We start from the raw sequence: 11,668 nt of genomic DNA on the forward strand, positions 1-11,668 counted from the left end.
AATATTTTTTTTTATATATAAAAAAATTTAAAAAAATAATTGCCTGATCATATTGCTTCTTCACGAGATTCTCTCCTATCATCTAGTTTATTTGGCTTTCAAAAAGATGTATCAAAGATGAAAAGATGATTCTGCATGATGTTTCTTTTAAATAATAATATGGATAAAAATTGAGATAGGAAAAAATATTATTTGGTATGATATAATTATCTAGCTCCCTAAACATCTTCACCTCTTCAAAATTTGATTGTTAGGGATCGAATATAAAATTTATAAATATGTTATAGCAATTTTCAAACAGGTAATGTCTAAATTTTCTTCATCTATTTTTAGACCATATTAATATGACAATCATTTAGCATAATTCTATCATATGCTCTTCCCGAATAAATAATTAGCCTATGTCTTTACACATGCAAAGCCACACGAGTCCAATCTAAGAGAAATTATTAGTTAAAATTATTCTATCACATGAACTCTGGATCATCCAACAAAATATGATCATATCATCCGGTGAAATTAAAAAATTAAATAAAAATTGAAATCAAAATAATTAATTATGATTAATTATATATTTTATTTTTATTTATATATTTTAACCAAACAGAAAGTTATAAAATCTCGGATCATCAAATGATATGATCATATTTTATTAAGAGGTTCAAAGGGGATGCGGTGGAACATCTCAGGCCGATAATTTCTCATAGGAAGAAAGTGTGCAGGCCGTGACCTGCATTCCACCGTCTGACGTGGCTGAAGTTTGTGGGTCCACTACCTCAGTCAGATCTTTGGCGGGAAAATAAGCGGCTCCTCCAGGAAAAATTATGGCCGAGGCTGCCATTAAGTAAAACGGTGACAAGGCAAGAGGCGGTGGAGAGGGCAATCTCTCGTGAATAGAAATTACGCCAATTTCGGAGAGGAGGGCGATTCCGAGAACCCTCCATGCCCCTCCGCTCGAATATCTTCTTATCACACAACAGGAGAATGAATATAAGCTATATTCCTTTTTGTTTTTGTTCGTGGAGGGCATTAATTGGCAATTAATTCTTACTGTCATTGTTTCTGATGCCTCTTCTTTGGACGCCCCGTTGCTTATTTATAGATGCGGAGGTTCGGAGGGGTAACGCTGGTACGGGTGTTGAGGTCGGAGGGATACCTCGCCGCCGCCGCCGCCGCTTTCTTCCCGATATACAGCACCGAGGGAGAGACGGCGCGGCGGCAGAGAGGAGGAATCGATGATGGCGGCTATTGATGTCGGGGAGGTTAATGGCCGCTACCAAGAGGGGGCGGCAGCGGCTCTTGAAGCGTCTGATGACACCGCTCACCAAATCAGCCACGGTATTTTAATTTATAGCCCCCCCTTCCTCTGAGCAACAGTCAGTCGAATTTATGGTCTGTTATCTTGGAAAAAAGGGAGATGCGAATGAATAATGCTTGCTGGAGATTGGATTTCGCGCTGTTCGAATACTTAGGAAAGATTACTTGGATCGGCATTTTTAATTATTAATTTTATGGATTTTTTTTCCGATTAATACTACAAGCTAACGATCGAACAATCGTTATTTGGTTCGCAATTTGGAGTTATGCTGTTCGATTATGACATCTACTTTAGGTGCTCTTCATGCCTTGTAGTTCTTTGCGTCCGGTTTCTTGGTTCCCCTCAGATTTGTCTCCAATACCTAAAATTTGCTGTTTGAAATTTTAATTATTAGCATGTGCTGGATTTCAATTCGATGTGATATTTTAAAAGGTTTAAATCCCGAGCAGGGCACCCATCAGTTTATGCAACTCACGGGGGGGAATTCAGTAATGGCTTTTCAAGCCAAAGCTTTTCCAATACCAAGCAAACAATGTGAATTGTAAGGTGGAAGGCACTGGCACGACAATTTTCTTTTTCTATTATAGCTAAAGAAGTCTTGAAAAAGTGTAAATAGACAAGTACCACTATTATATTTTTAGGGTTTTGAAATCATGGTCCTCAATCTGGTATGGATCATGGAGCAAGTCGGACGGGGAACTCTCAGGTCTTCAAACGTTCTTTTTACTCCTTTTATCTTTTATCGGTTATTGACGTTTCTTTTCTTGCATCAAATTTGAAAAACTCGAAGTTAAGGATCACTGATGTTTCCCTAAAAGAAAGAAAAGGGATCACTGACTGCAATTATGTATGTGTAGACTCATTTCTTATGCTTTTTAACTTGACAAAAGTCACCAATTGCCTGTGACTATGCAGGAACCTTGGTATGCACCAGTTTGCATCCACTTTTTCTTGGTAGAATTTTGATCACAGATACACGGTGATCATGATTATTTGAGAGTTTTATTTTTAAGTTCCCAATACAAGTTTTTCCTTGGATCTATATTTAAACTTTAAAGGACGTCCTGATGCATGTTACATTCACCTTGTGCGCTGGTTGTTCAGATCCTTGGTATCAAGTTGCATTCGTCCTCACAACAGGAGTGAACAGTGCGTATGTCCTTGGATATTCTGGATCCATTATGGTTTTCTTGGGTTGGTTAGGTGGTACAATTGGTATGATTTTGGCGGCTGCTGTATCCTTGCATGCTAATACTCTTCTTGCCCATATTCACGAAGTTGGTGGTAAGCGGCGGATTAGATACAGAGATCTTGCTAGTTATCTCTATGGTATGTTCTCTTGAGTGCTCTGTATTTCATTCAAAAGTTTCTTATGCAGGATTTTTTATTTTTTAAGTAGATTTCTTGTGCAGGAAGTTGAGTTGAAGAATGTGCAAACTTAAAGTAACAGAATATTCTCTCTTTACACACATTCTTTCTAGATGACATCTCACATCTTCATATAACACGAGTTTTTAGATTTATTCTCTTCCTTCGCTAGGAAGTTGGTCTTTTTCTTTTTTCTAGATATTCAATTATTTCTTCTGTTTTGATTATTGCAGGTAAAAAGATGTATCGTCTTACATGGGCGCTACAATATGTTAATCTGTTCATGATCAACACAGGATATATCATTTTGGCTGGGCAGGCATTGAAGGTAGGATATATACTGCCCATTGTCATTTTAAACTGGTTTGAAAACATCCGGTTAAAATTAATTTTTTAACAAATATTTCTTCTCCTTCTTCTTTGAATCATGTCAATATATCAAGGCTCTAGTTTTGGAAGCCAGATGCTTAAGAATCTATGCTGCTTTATTGGTATGTGGATTCGTTTTAACAAATTTGCTTGGGTTAGATATGAGGATTCAACCCCATTAGAGGCAACCTATTTTTTTAGAATGATGCCATCTAGATATTTGAGAGAAAATATCTTATATTTTATATCATACTAAACATTTGTAGCAATCATTAAACTACTTCTATGGGCACAATTTACAAAAAATATACTTTTCTTTTAGAGTTTTAGACTTTATGCATTATGGAAATCCTCCTTTTTAATCTTATGGCTTCGATGAGCATGAAGAATCAAAATCCATCAAACACTTTCTGACATGTGATTGCTAAATGATGGTCAATATTTAAAATCTTGGTAGGATCGGGGGCATCTCGGTCATTGCATCTTATGTTTTTTAGAGAAAATGGAATTAAGAAGGGGCTGGGACTCTGAAAGCATCCAGAGTGGGGAAAGAAAAAGGAAGAGGAAAGAGAGAAAGGAAGGAAATCACAAGAAAAGTTAAAAAGGGAACGAAGAAAAACAAAAGAGAGGAAGGAAAGAAGGAAGAAGGGAAAGAATGAAGAAGAAAAGGAAACAAAGGAAGGACGGGAGAAGAAAAGAAGGGAAGGAAGGAAGGAAACAAGGTAGAAAGCAAAGAAGAAAAAAGACAAACAAAGAAAAAAAAAACAAAGGAAAGAAATTCGGACAACGGGGTATCCTGTTAAATGTAGAAATTCGGACACCCCCATTCTATAGGATTTAAAAACCTTGATTGTATTCGCATGGACTTGCATATTCATTCAGTTATTTTGACTTATAAAGAAGTGGAGACCCAACTATGCACTTTTGCGAAAAGAACATATTAAAAAAAAAAAGTTTCCAAGAAGAACCAGGTGAATGACTGTATAAAAATACTTCAGTTGATAACTCCACGACTAGTGGCTGTTTTATTCCTGTACAATGAACTTTTAAGATGCGTATGTTCAGTCATCTTAAATCATTATGAAGTCACAGAAGATTAAACTTTCTACCAAGGTTTGCTGAACCGGTACTGCCGGTCGTTTCGGTCGGCCGGCGGTACAGTTCGGTATGGTTTTATATCGTACCGAACCAACGACCCGAACCGGAAGAAAAAAGAGAGAAATTGAGAGAAATAGAGAGAGAGAAAGAGGAAGAAAAAAAAAGAGGGAGGGGAAGGAGTCGGCGGGGCCGCCAGACGGCCTCCGATTGACCGTTGTGGTAGTCGGAGAGCGCCGTCCACGTGTGCGGCGCCACAGGCGTGAAACAGGGGCGTCGCCCCTGTTTCGCAAATTTTTTTAAAAACATGGTTTTAAGTGAAGTCGGCAAACGATTTGCCAGCTTCACGATTTTTATTTTTTTTAAAAAAAATTTTAAATCGACAATCCAGTTGCCGACTTCATAAGTTTAAAATAAAAAAAAAAATCGAAACAGACGTCGTCTGTTTCGAAAAAGAAGAAGGGGGCGGAGCCGCGGAGGGGTTCCGCCCGCTCGACCGCCCTCAGGCCGTCGATGTTGGCTCGTCGGCCATCCGGGGCTTCGCCCGCTCGACCACCCTCAGACCGTCGGTGTCGGCTCGTCGGCCATCGAGAGCTTTGCAACGGAGGCACCGTCTGTCCGGTAGGTTCCCCGCCCCCCTCCGAGCGCTCTCTCTCTCTTTTTTGCTCTTTTGAAAGCCCTTTTGGGCGATACGGGGCTCGGAAGCCCTCTGACGGCCGCAGCCGGCCACCGCCGGCCTCCGGCGACTCCCACCTCCCTCCCTTCCCTCCCCTCTCTCTCTCTTTCTCACTTTCCATTTTTTATTCTTCGGTACCGCCGGTGTACCAATTTTACCAGCTGAATCGTGCCAATTCCCCGCTGGTCCGGTACGAGATGGGGTGTACCGGCCGGTTCGGCACGGTATGGCAAACCTTGCTTTCTACAATACAAGCATCTGCCAAAGTTTTGCTAAAGAGGTCTGAATCATATGGGCTTACAGTTTGTGTTGATGGCTGTGTTATTACAATCTTACAGCAAAGTATCTGGAAAGCTGACCTCCTCTGTTACTTAAAATGCATGTTTTGTTGCTGGCTAACCTTATTCCTGACCTCCATATTCTTTTTATGCAGGCCGTTTATGTTCTTTATAGGGATGATAATGCATTGAAGCTTCCCTACTGTATCGCCATTGCTGGGTTTGCCTGTGCTTTGTTTGCCTTTGGGTTACCCCATTTATCAGCACTGAGGATTTGGCTAGGCGTTTCAACTTTTCTTGGTCTCATATTTATCATCGTAGCATTCATTTTGTCTCTTAAGGATGGTACCAATCTCATTGTCACATTTGCCTCCAAACCATGACTGGTCTTGAATTCCAGATTACCAGCTATACATAATGCGGCATATTACTTGGACTCTTGTTCTAACTTGAAATTAAGTACACCCTGCATTTATCACTCCGATAATTATTCAACTATTCGTTGGCAAATTTCTTATAACATTGCACAAGTCAACTCCTTGAACAGAAGGTTTAGATTATGCTATATAGTTAGTATCTGCACTTATCTATATTTAAGGCACACACAAAGAGAGAGGATGAGAGAACGAATCTGGTTGTTGCATAAGATTTGTAGAGGATAGAAATATTTTGTTATTCAAATGAAAGAAGTTTGCCTTTCGAAACCATGTGGTGGTCACTTTAATTCTTTTACATGGTTCTGAAATATCGGGTGAAATTTCAGCAAAGCCTCCTGACTTTTCGATAATCCCCTCCAGTTTTGTTTAGTGGAAGACAGACATCATAAATTTTATCAGCTGGTTGATAGGTATAATAAATTGACTGACACCTCTCAAACTTCCAGATATCAAGATATTTTATTGCTCTAGTCTTTACATTTTCCATGCTGGTCAAACACATAATAAAACTTGTTTAATCACAGGGAAACATTCTTGCTAGTTACAATTCTCAAAGGAAGATCGTGGAGTAGATTTATTTGTTTGGTTAATTTATCAAGGCTGAGCATTATTCTTTATATGTCTTTTCCTTCTGATCCTAGGGAAGTCCTGGATCGTCTTTATAATTATATGACTATATGAGTCTATATCAACATAGAAGAGTTCTCTTGCCGATGCTTGAAGCTCTAGGAGTTGTAATGGCCACTTCCCTGCACAATGCTGCCTTGTTACGAATTTGGAACCAATTATTTGGGGTTTGACATAGCTCTCAAATTTTGATGGATCAACTTTGATTCATCAACCTGAACCTGGATAATGCTTGCAAGTGAGTTAAGGTGAAGAGTAAAACAAGACAAATTTGGGGAGGTTCCTAATTTATCCTTCACATTGTCTTACTGTATCAACTAAGGAAGTGACTTGGTTTAGAGAATTTTCATGCAAATGTGAATATAGAAGAATATGCTAAAATTTCCTACATTGAAGTAGTGATTTGACATTTATGTGCTCGTTTTCATTATTATCTGAAAAACCAGGAACGGGTTCTGTGTATGGATTTGTAACTTCAAGCTTGAAACTAGCATGTCTGTTTTCCTATTCACTGGGAACAAACATGCTAATTCTATCGAATCTATTCACATTTTGTTTTTAACCATTCCCAGTTCTTGTGTGCTCAATCTTCTACATTAAAGTATCTCCATTATAGTATAACTGATTGTGGTTAAAAAAGAAAAAGTCATGGAATTTGCATCCGGTTACTAAAGTTATTAGTGCCTTGTCAGTGTATCGAATCGATCCACATTATTAGTAATCAAATGTGCTTTGGAGCATCTTTTGGAAATTGTTCTTCTTATAACATTTTTCTGGATATTAAGCTCTGGCATATTACTACTGCAACGTTTTTGGTTATTGATTGATGTATTATTTCAGGAAATAATATTATTTTAATCATTTTAGGCAACTTAATATCCTCTCTTCTTTCTGTAATTACTAATTCTGGGAATTGCCAATACATTGAAATGACTATAAATTAAAATAATGTTCTGAAATTACAAGATCTATCTTTTCATACAGGATTAGGTACTCCTGCTCGAGATTACAGCATTCCAGGGTCACATGTGAGCAAGATTTTCACTACCATTGGTTCTGTTGCAAGTCTTGTTTTTGCTTACAATACAGGAATGCTGCCAGAGATTCAGGTAGGCATAGCAAATTCCATGTTAAGGCCATAAACTAGTAAAATAAATCTGTGTTGAAATTTAATAAAATATAGAATCCCTTTCCTTTTTCTAGACTGGATTTTACAAACTCAAGATTTCACATCGCCAAGATCCTTGTCTATGATAATCTCCATTTGTAACAGGCGAACAGGTTTGTGGATCCTTATAGGAATTCAATGAGGTGAGAATGGATTCTGTAGTAACATATTGACATGAATGGAATGGAGACAATGGAAATAGATAGCAAGAATGCAGAGAGAAGTTTGGAGATGGGAGGTTAATGTGACTTTCACTGATGGGCTTCTTTTACCTAATGGAAAGCCATATCAATCGTACTTGTGAAAGAGGTTTTGAAACTTTATTGTGCAGCTTGCAGTCTAATTTCATGAGGAAAGTTATTAGAGACCACAAAATTTCTACATAGACAGACAAGGATGATTTCCGTCATTTGCTTGAGATTTTTTTAAAGAAAGACTAAAATCATCCATATCTTATCCCACAAGTTATACATTAACTGGTTTGGGATAAATGTGAATAAAAGACAAAGATTTTTGAAGTCTCTATGCTTGAGGGGCATGAACTTGGAGGGTTGTGGCTCTTGGTAATTTTGTTAAGATGGTTGATAACACCTATTGAACTAGATTTGTGTTAAGTTGCACTGTATATGGATGACTTAATGTAGGTCTTTAAACTTTCTACATTTTTGCTCATTTTTTGAGCACAATGGTCGTGAATGACAACACATGTCATTGAAGTAATGCCATGTTAAACCTATTTTTTGCTTGTTTTCTTTTAATTTGTTTGGTTCTTCTAATACTATATTGTTAATTCTAAATTCCTAGTTATCTTTGGTGTCCTATTGTTCCCCCTTTTCTTTGATAACACAGTTTGACATAAATATTCTCAATAAAGACAAAGAGACAAATAACCACTTATTTTTGGTCTTGATCCACCTATCTGAGAACTGTCAAAAAATGAACCTCAAGCACATTGGTCTTTCATGAACCAATGAATATCAGCTTATTTTTCAGTTCGTGTAAGCAGTTGTAATGAGGCTAGAAAATGTCATTTAATTGTTGGATGTCCAATCTCCTTCAGAAATCTAGGCAATAGATTAGTTAGTTTCCTGATTAGGGCTACTAAAATTTAATAATCTAGTTGGATGGGCAGGCCTTGAGGCTAAGCAAAGTATGTGGTGAAACATTGGTCTGCCTATATTCTAAATTGATGTCAAACCCTGTAGGTTTTGGCACACCATATCAATGTAGAAGTTATTTGCTCTAGTTATGTTCATTTGATGATACAATAAGCTGTAAAACTGAGTTTTGCTCTAGTTATTAGAGGACTAATTTGCACAGCTTATCCAGATTACATTTCCCACCAATTTTGCTTACAATAAAGTACCAAATTTTTGTAATGGTAATATGTTCACACACACACACACACACACACACACACCAGTATTTCTGCTAAAAAGAAAAGATCGAAAATTTATCTTTATGAATTTCCATTGTGTTGTTTTGTAACAAGATTATTACTTATGTTTTGAAATACTGTTATAACAAGATCATAACAGTTCTTTCTGATACTCTTTGTTCTTCTTACTACAGGCAACGATAAAACCACCTGTCATCAAGAACATGGATAAAGCACTTTGGCTACAGTTCACTGTTGGTGTCTTGCCACTATATGCTGTTACTTTTATGGGATATTGGGCTTATGGCTCTTCAACATCAGCATATCTTCTCAATAGTGTCAATGGCCCAACTTGGGTCAAGACAATGGCGAACATTGCAGCCTTTTTACATACAGTCATTGCTTTGCATGTATTTTCCCTCATACTTGTCATTATTTTTTGCTTTTATTTTCTTCATAATTGAGAAAATAAGTATCCACCAGGCAGTTCAAGAAGATAATAGTTCACCTTGAAAACTCTTGGCTGCGGTTAATTAGTTTGTACATTAGCATGATATTGCATTCTATTGTCTGAAGCTCATAGTTCTGGTTGTCAACTATTTAGGCTTCCTTTTTTTGGTATTGCTATTGTCATGTGCTCTTGAATCCCTCGAAACCTGGTCTCTTCTCTGTTTGCTGCTAGCATAACAGCTTTTTCATGGGATGTTGCATGCTAATTAATTGTAGTCATTGTTCCTGATGAGAGCAAATAGGCCAGTCATATATAATATGTTACTAAATTCATAGTCTTTGACATTCATTGAAATATCTTCTCATATAGTTTTATTGTTTTTTGCATGCAGCTTGGATCTTGAATGGCTTTTAGCTTATTAACACCGATCTTTCATTTGTTTCAGATTTTTGCAAGTCCGATGTATGAGTACTTGGATACAGAGTATGGAAGAGGAAAAGGGAGCGCTTTTTCTTTCCATAATGTGTCATTTAGAGTTGTTGTAAGAGGAGGCTACCTTACAATAAACACATTTGTTGCAGCTTTGCTGCCATTCCTTGGAGACTTTATGAGCCTGACAGGGGCCTTGAGTGTCTTCCCACTTACATTCATTCTGGCAAATCACATGTTTTTGACCGTGAAAAAGAATAAGTTGTCAGCCTTCAGGAAGGTTTGGCATTGGCTGAATATTGTCGGATTCAGCTGCTTAGCTGTGGCAGCTGCTGTTGCTGCCCTAAGGCTTATTGTTGTTGATTCAAAAACCTATCATCTCTTTGCTGATCTTTAAAGGCTTCTTAGTTCATTTTTTTTGAGGTAGTTTTAATTTATGAAGGTTATCATGCCATAACATAAGTGGTTTCACATATCAAAGCTTTTAGAGCATGAGAGTTATGTTCTTTGTTGGCAGGAAACATAATCAAATGTGGAGTGATACATGAACCAGTTGGTTATATATTACGGGCTTTGGCTACAAATATAAAATTATTGTCTGTTTTCCTTTTTCTCCTTTTTGTGGGGTGTGATATTGTTGCTAAATCTGCTAGAAATTTAATTACTTTAAAAACTCCTCAGAACTCGAATTGCAACCAATGTATGTGTCTTCTCTCTCTCAAATGCTATGATCAAATAGCATATGTAACTCATTCTATGTCCATCAAACACTTTTTTTTTTTTTTTTTGAGAATGTGGGAGGCTATAAGCCACCCAATCTTTATTAATATAAAGAGCTAGATGTCCATCAAACATCAAATGATGCTAGATGTGCATTTTTTTTTTTTTTTTGACTTGGTAAGCAAATGGTAAGACGATGACTTTCTGGCAATAGTTGTGGTGGTTAATTTGCCTACCTTTATTGTCAGTGCTGATGATGTTTTACCTAGACATTTTCTTACATTACATCTGAGCTGTTTGTCATTGTGCTGGGTTCTCTTGCTTCGGTGATTGATGGAAAGAGCATGCGACAAGGTGAAACGTATTTATAACTGAGTTGGAGCAGGTCTGTTGTCGGAAATTACAGCAAATGAGTTCATTTGTTCTGAGTTTTTGAAATCATATATCAGGACCACCCAGTGATGTAGGCCCAATGACAAGTTGTTGAGGATCCAATCAGGCCCACCCAGTGATGCACCCTGTTGCTTTTTTTTTTTTTGGTAACATATGCACCCTGTTTCTTTGCCGAAAAGGAACAGCGGTGTAGCATGAGAACATATTGTTGGCCAAGGTCTACCAATGCATGAACAAAATACAGACGATGGGACCCGAGCCGGATCCTTTCCACTCTGCCCTGTCTAATCCGCTGTTGCATGATATCTTTGTTCATGAGCCGGTCAAAAATGAACGAACAAAAATCTTTGGTGCACGTATAAAAGAAAAGTATATGGGGTGGGCTTCTGTTTTTGCCATGTTTCTTATGGTAATGGAACTTCTTTTACTAATGGAGTCCATTCGTCTGAAGATATGTACATCATGCTACACGCTAAGATCATCGTTGATTAGGTTTTTGATCAAAAATGGAAGGCATGACCAGAGCAGCCCGTGTCTGCACGTTTCATGAATTCAATAGTTACAGCTAAAGAGAGAGTGTCTACATTTAAATATTTTTTAACAAACTTAATTTTATGAAAAGCCATATTTTTCAGAAGTCTTCCAGTAAAGATATTTCTATATCTGAGTATCTAAAATCACCTGAAGGATCCATCTTCATTATCACACCAAAATAAATTGATGAACTGCTGCTTCAAAAGAATGCATAAGGAAACCAACAAAAATTTTGGGAAAACAATGCATCGCCGGTGTTGATTCTTCTTTATCAAGTTTCTGGGTATGTCTATAGAACACTGCACAAAGTATTTGATCACCATCTCCGATTAAAGAAATGGATGCGATGTTTTCCTGAAAAGAAAGTAACAACCGATTTTTGACCAAGTGAAACATCAAATACTTAACAGAGTAATATTAACAGACT

General features: G+C 37.4%; 1 pseudogene; it reads left to right on the forward strand.

Annotated features, from left to right (window-relative positions):
• Positions 1-781: 781 nt before the first annotated feature.
• Positions 782-10,006, forward strand: LOC105046301 (probable proline transporter 2; annotated as a pseudogene).
• The last annotated feature ends 1,662 nt before the right edge of the window (positions 10,007-11,668 follow it).

This window comes from Elaeis guineensis, chromosome 5 (assembly GCF_000442705.2).
Source record: "Elaeis guineensis isolate ETL-2024a chromosome 5, EG11, whole genome shotgun sequence".
Classification (NCBI taxonomy): domain Eukaryota; kingdom Viridiplantae; phylum Streptophyta; class Magnoliopsida; order Arecales; family Arecaceae; genus Elaeis; species Elaeis guineensis.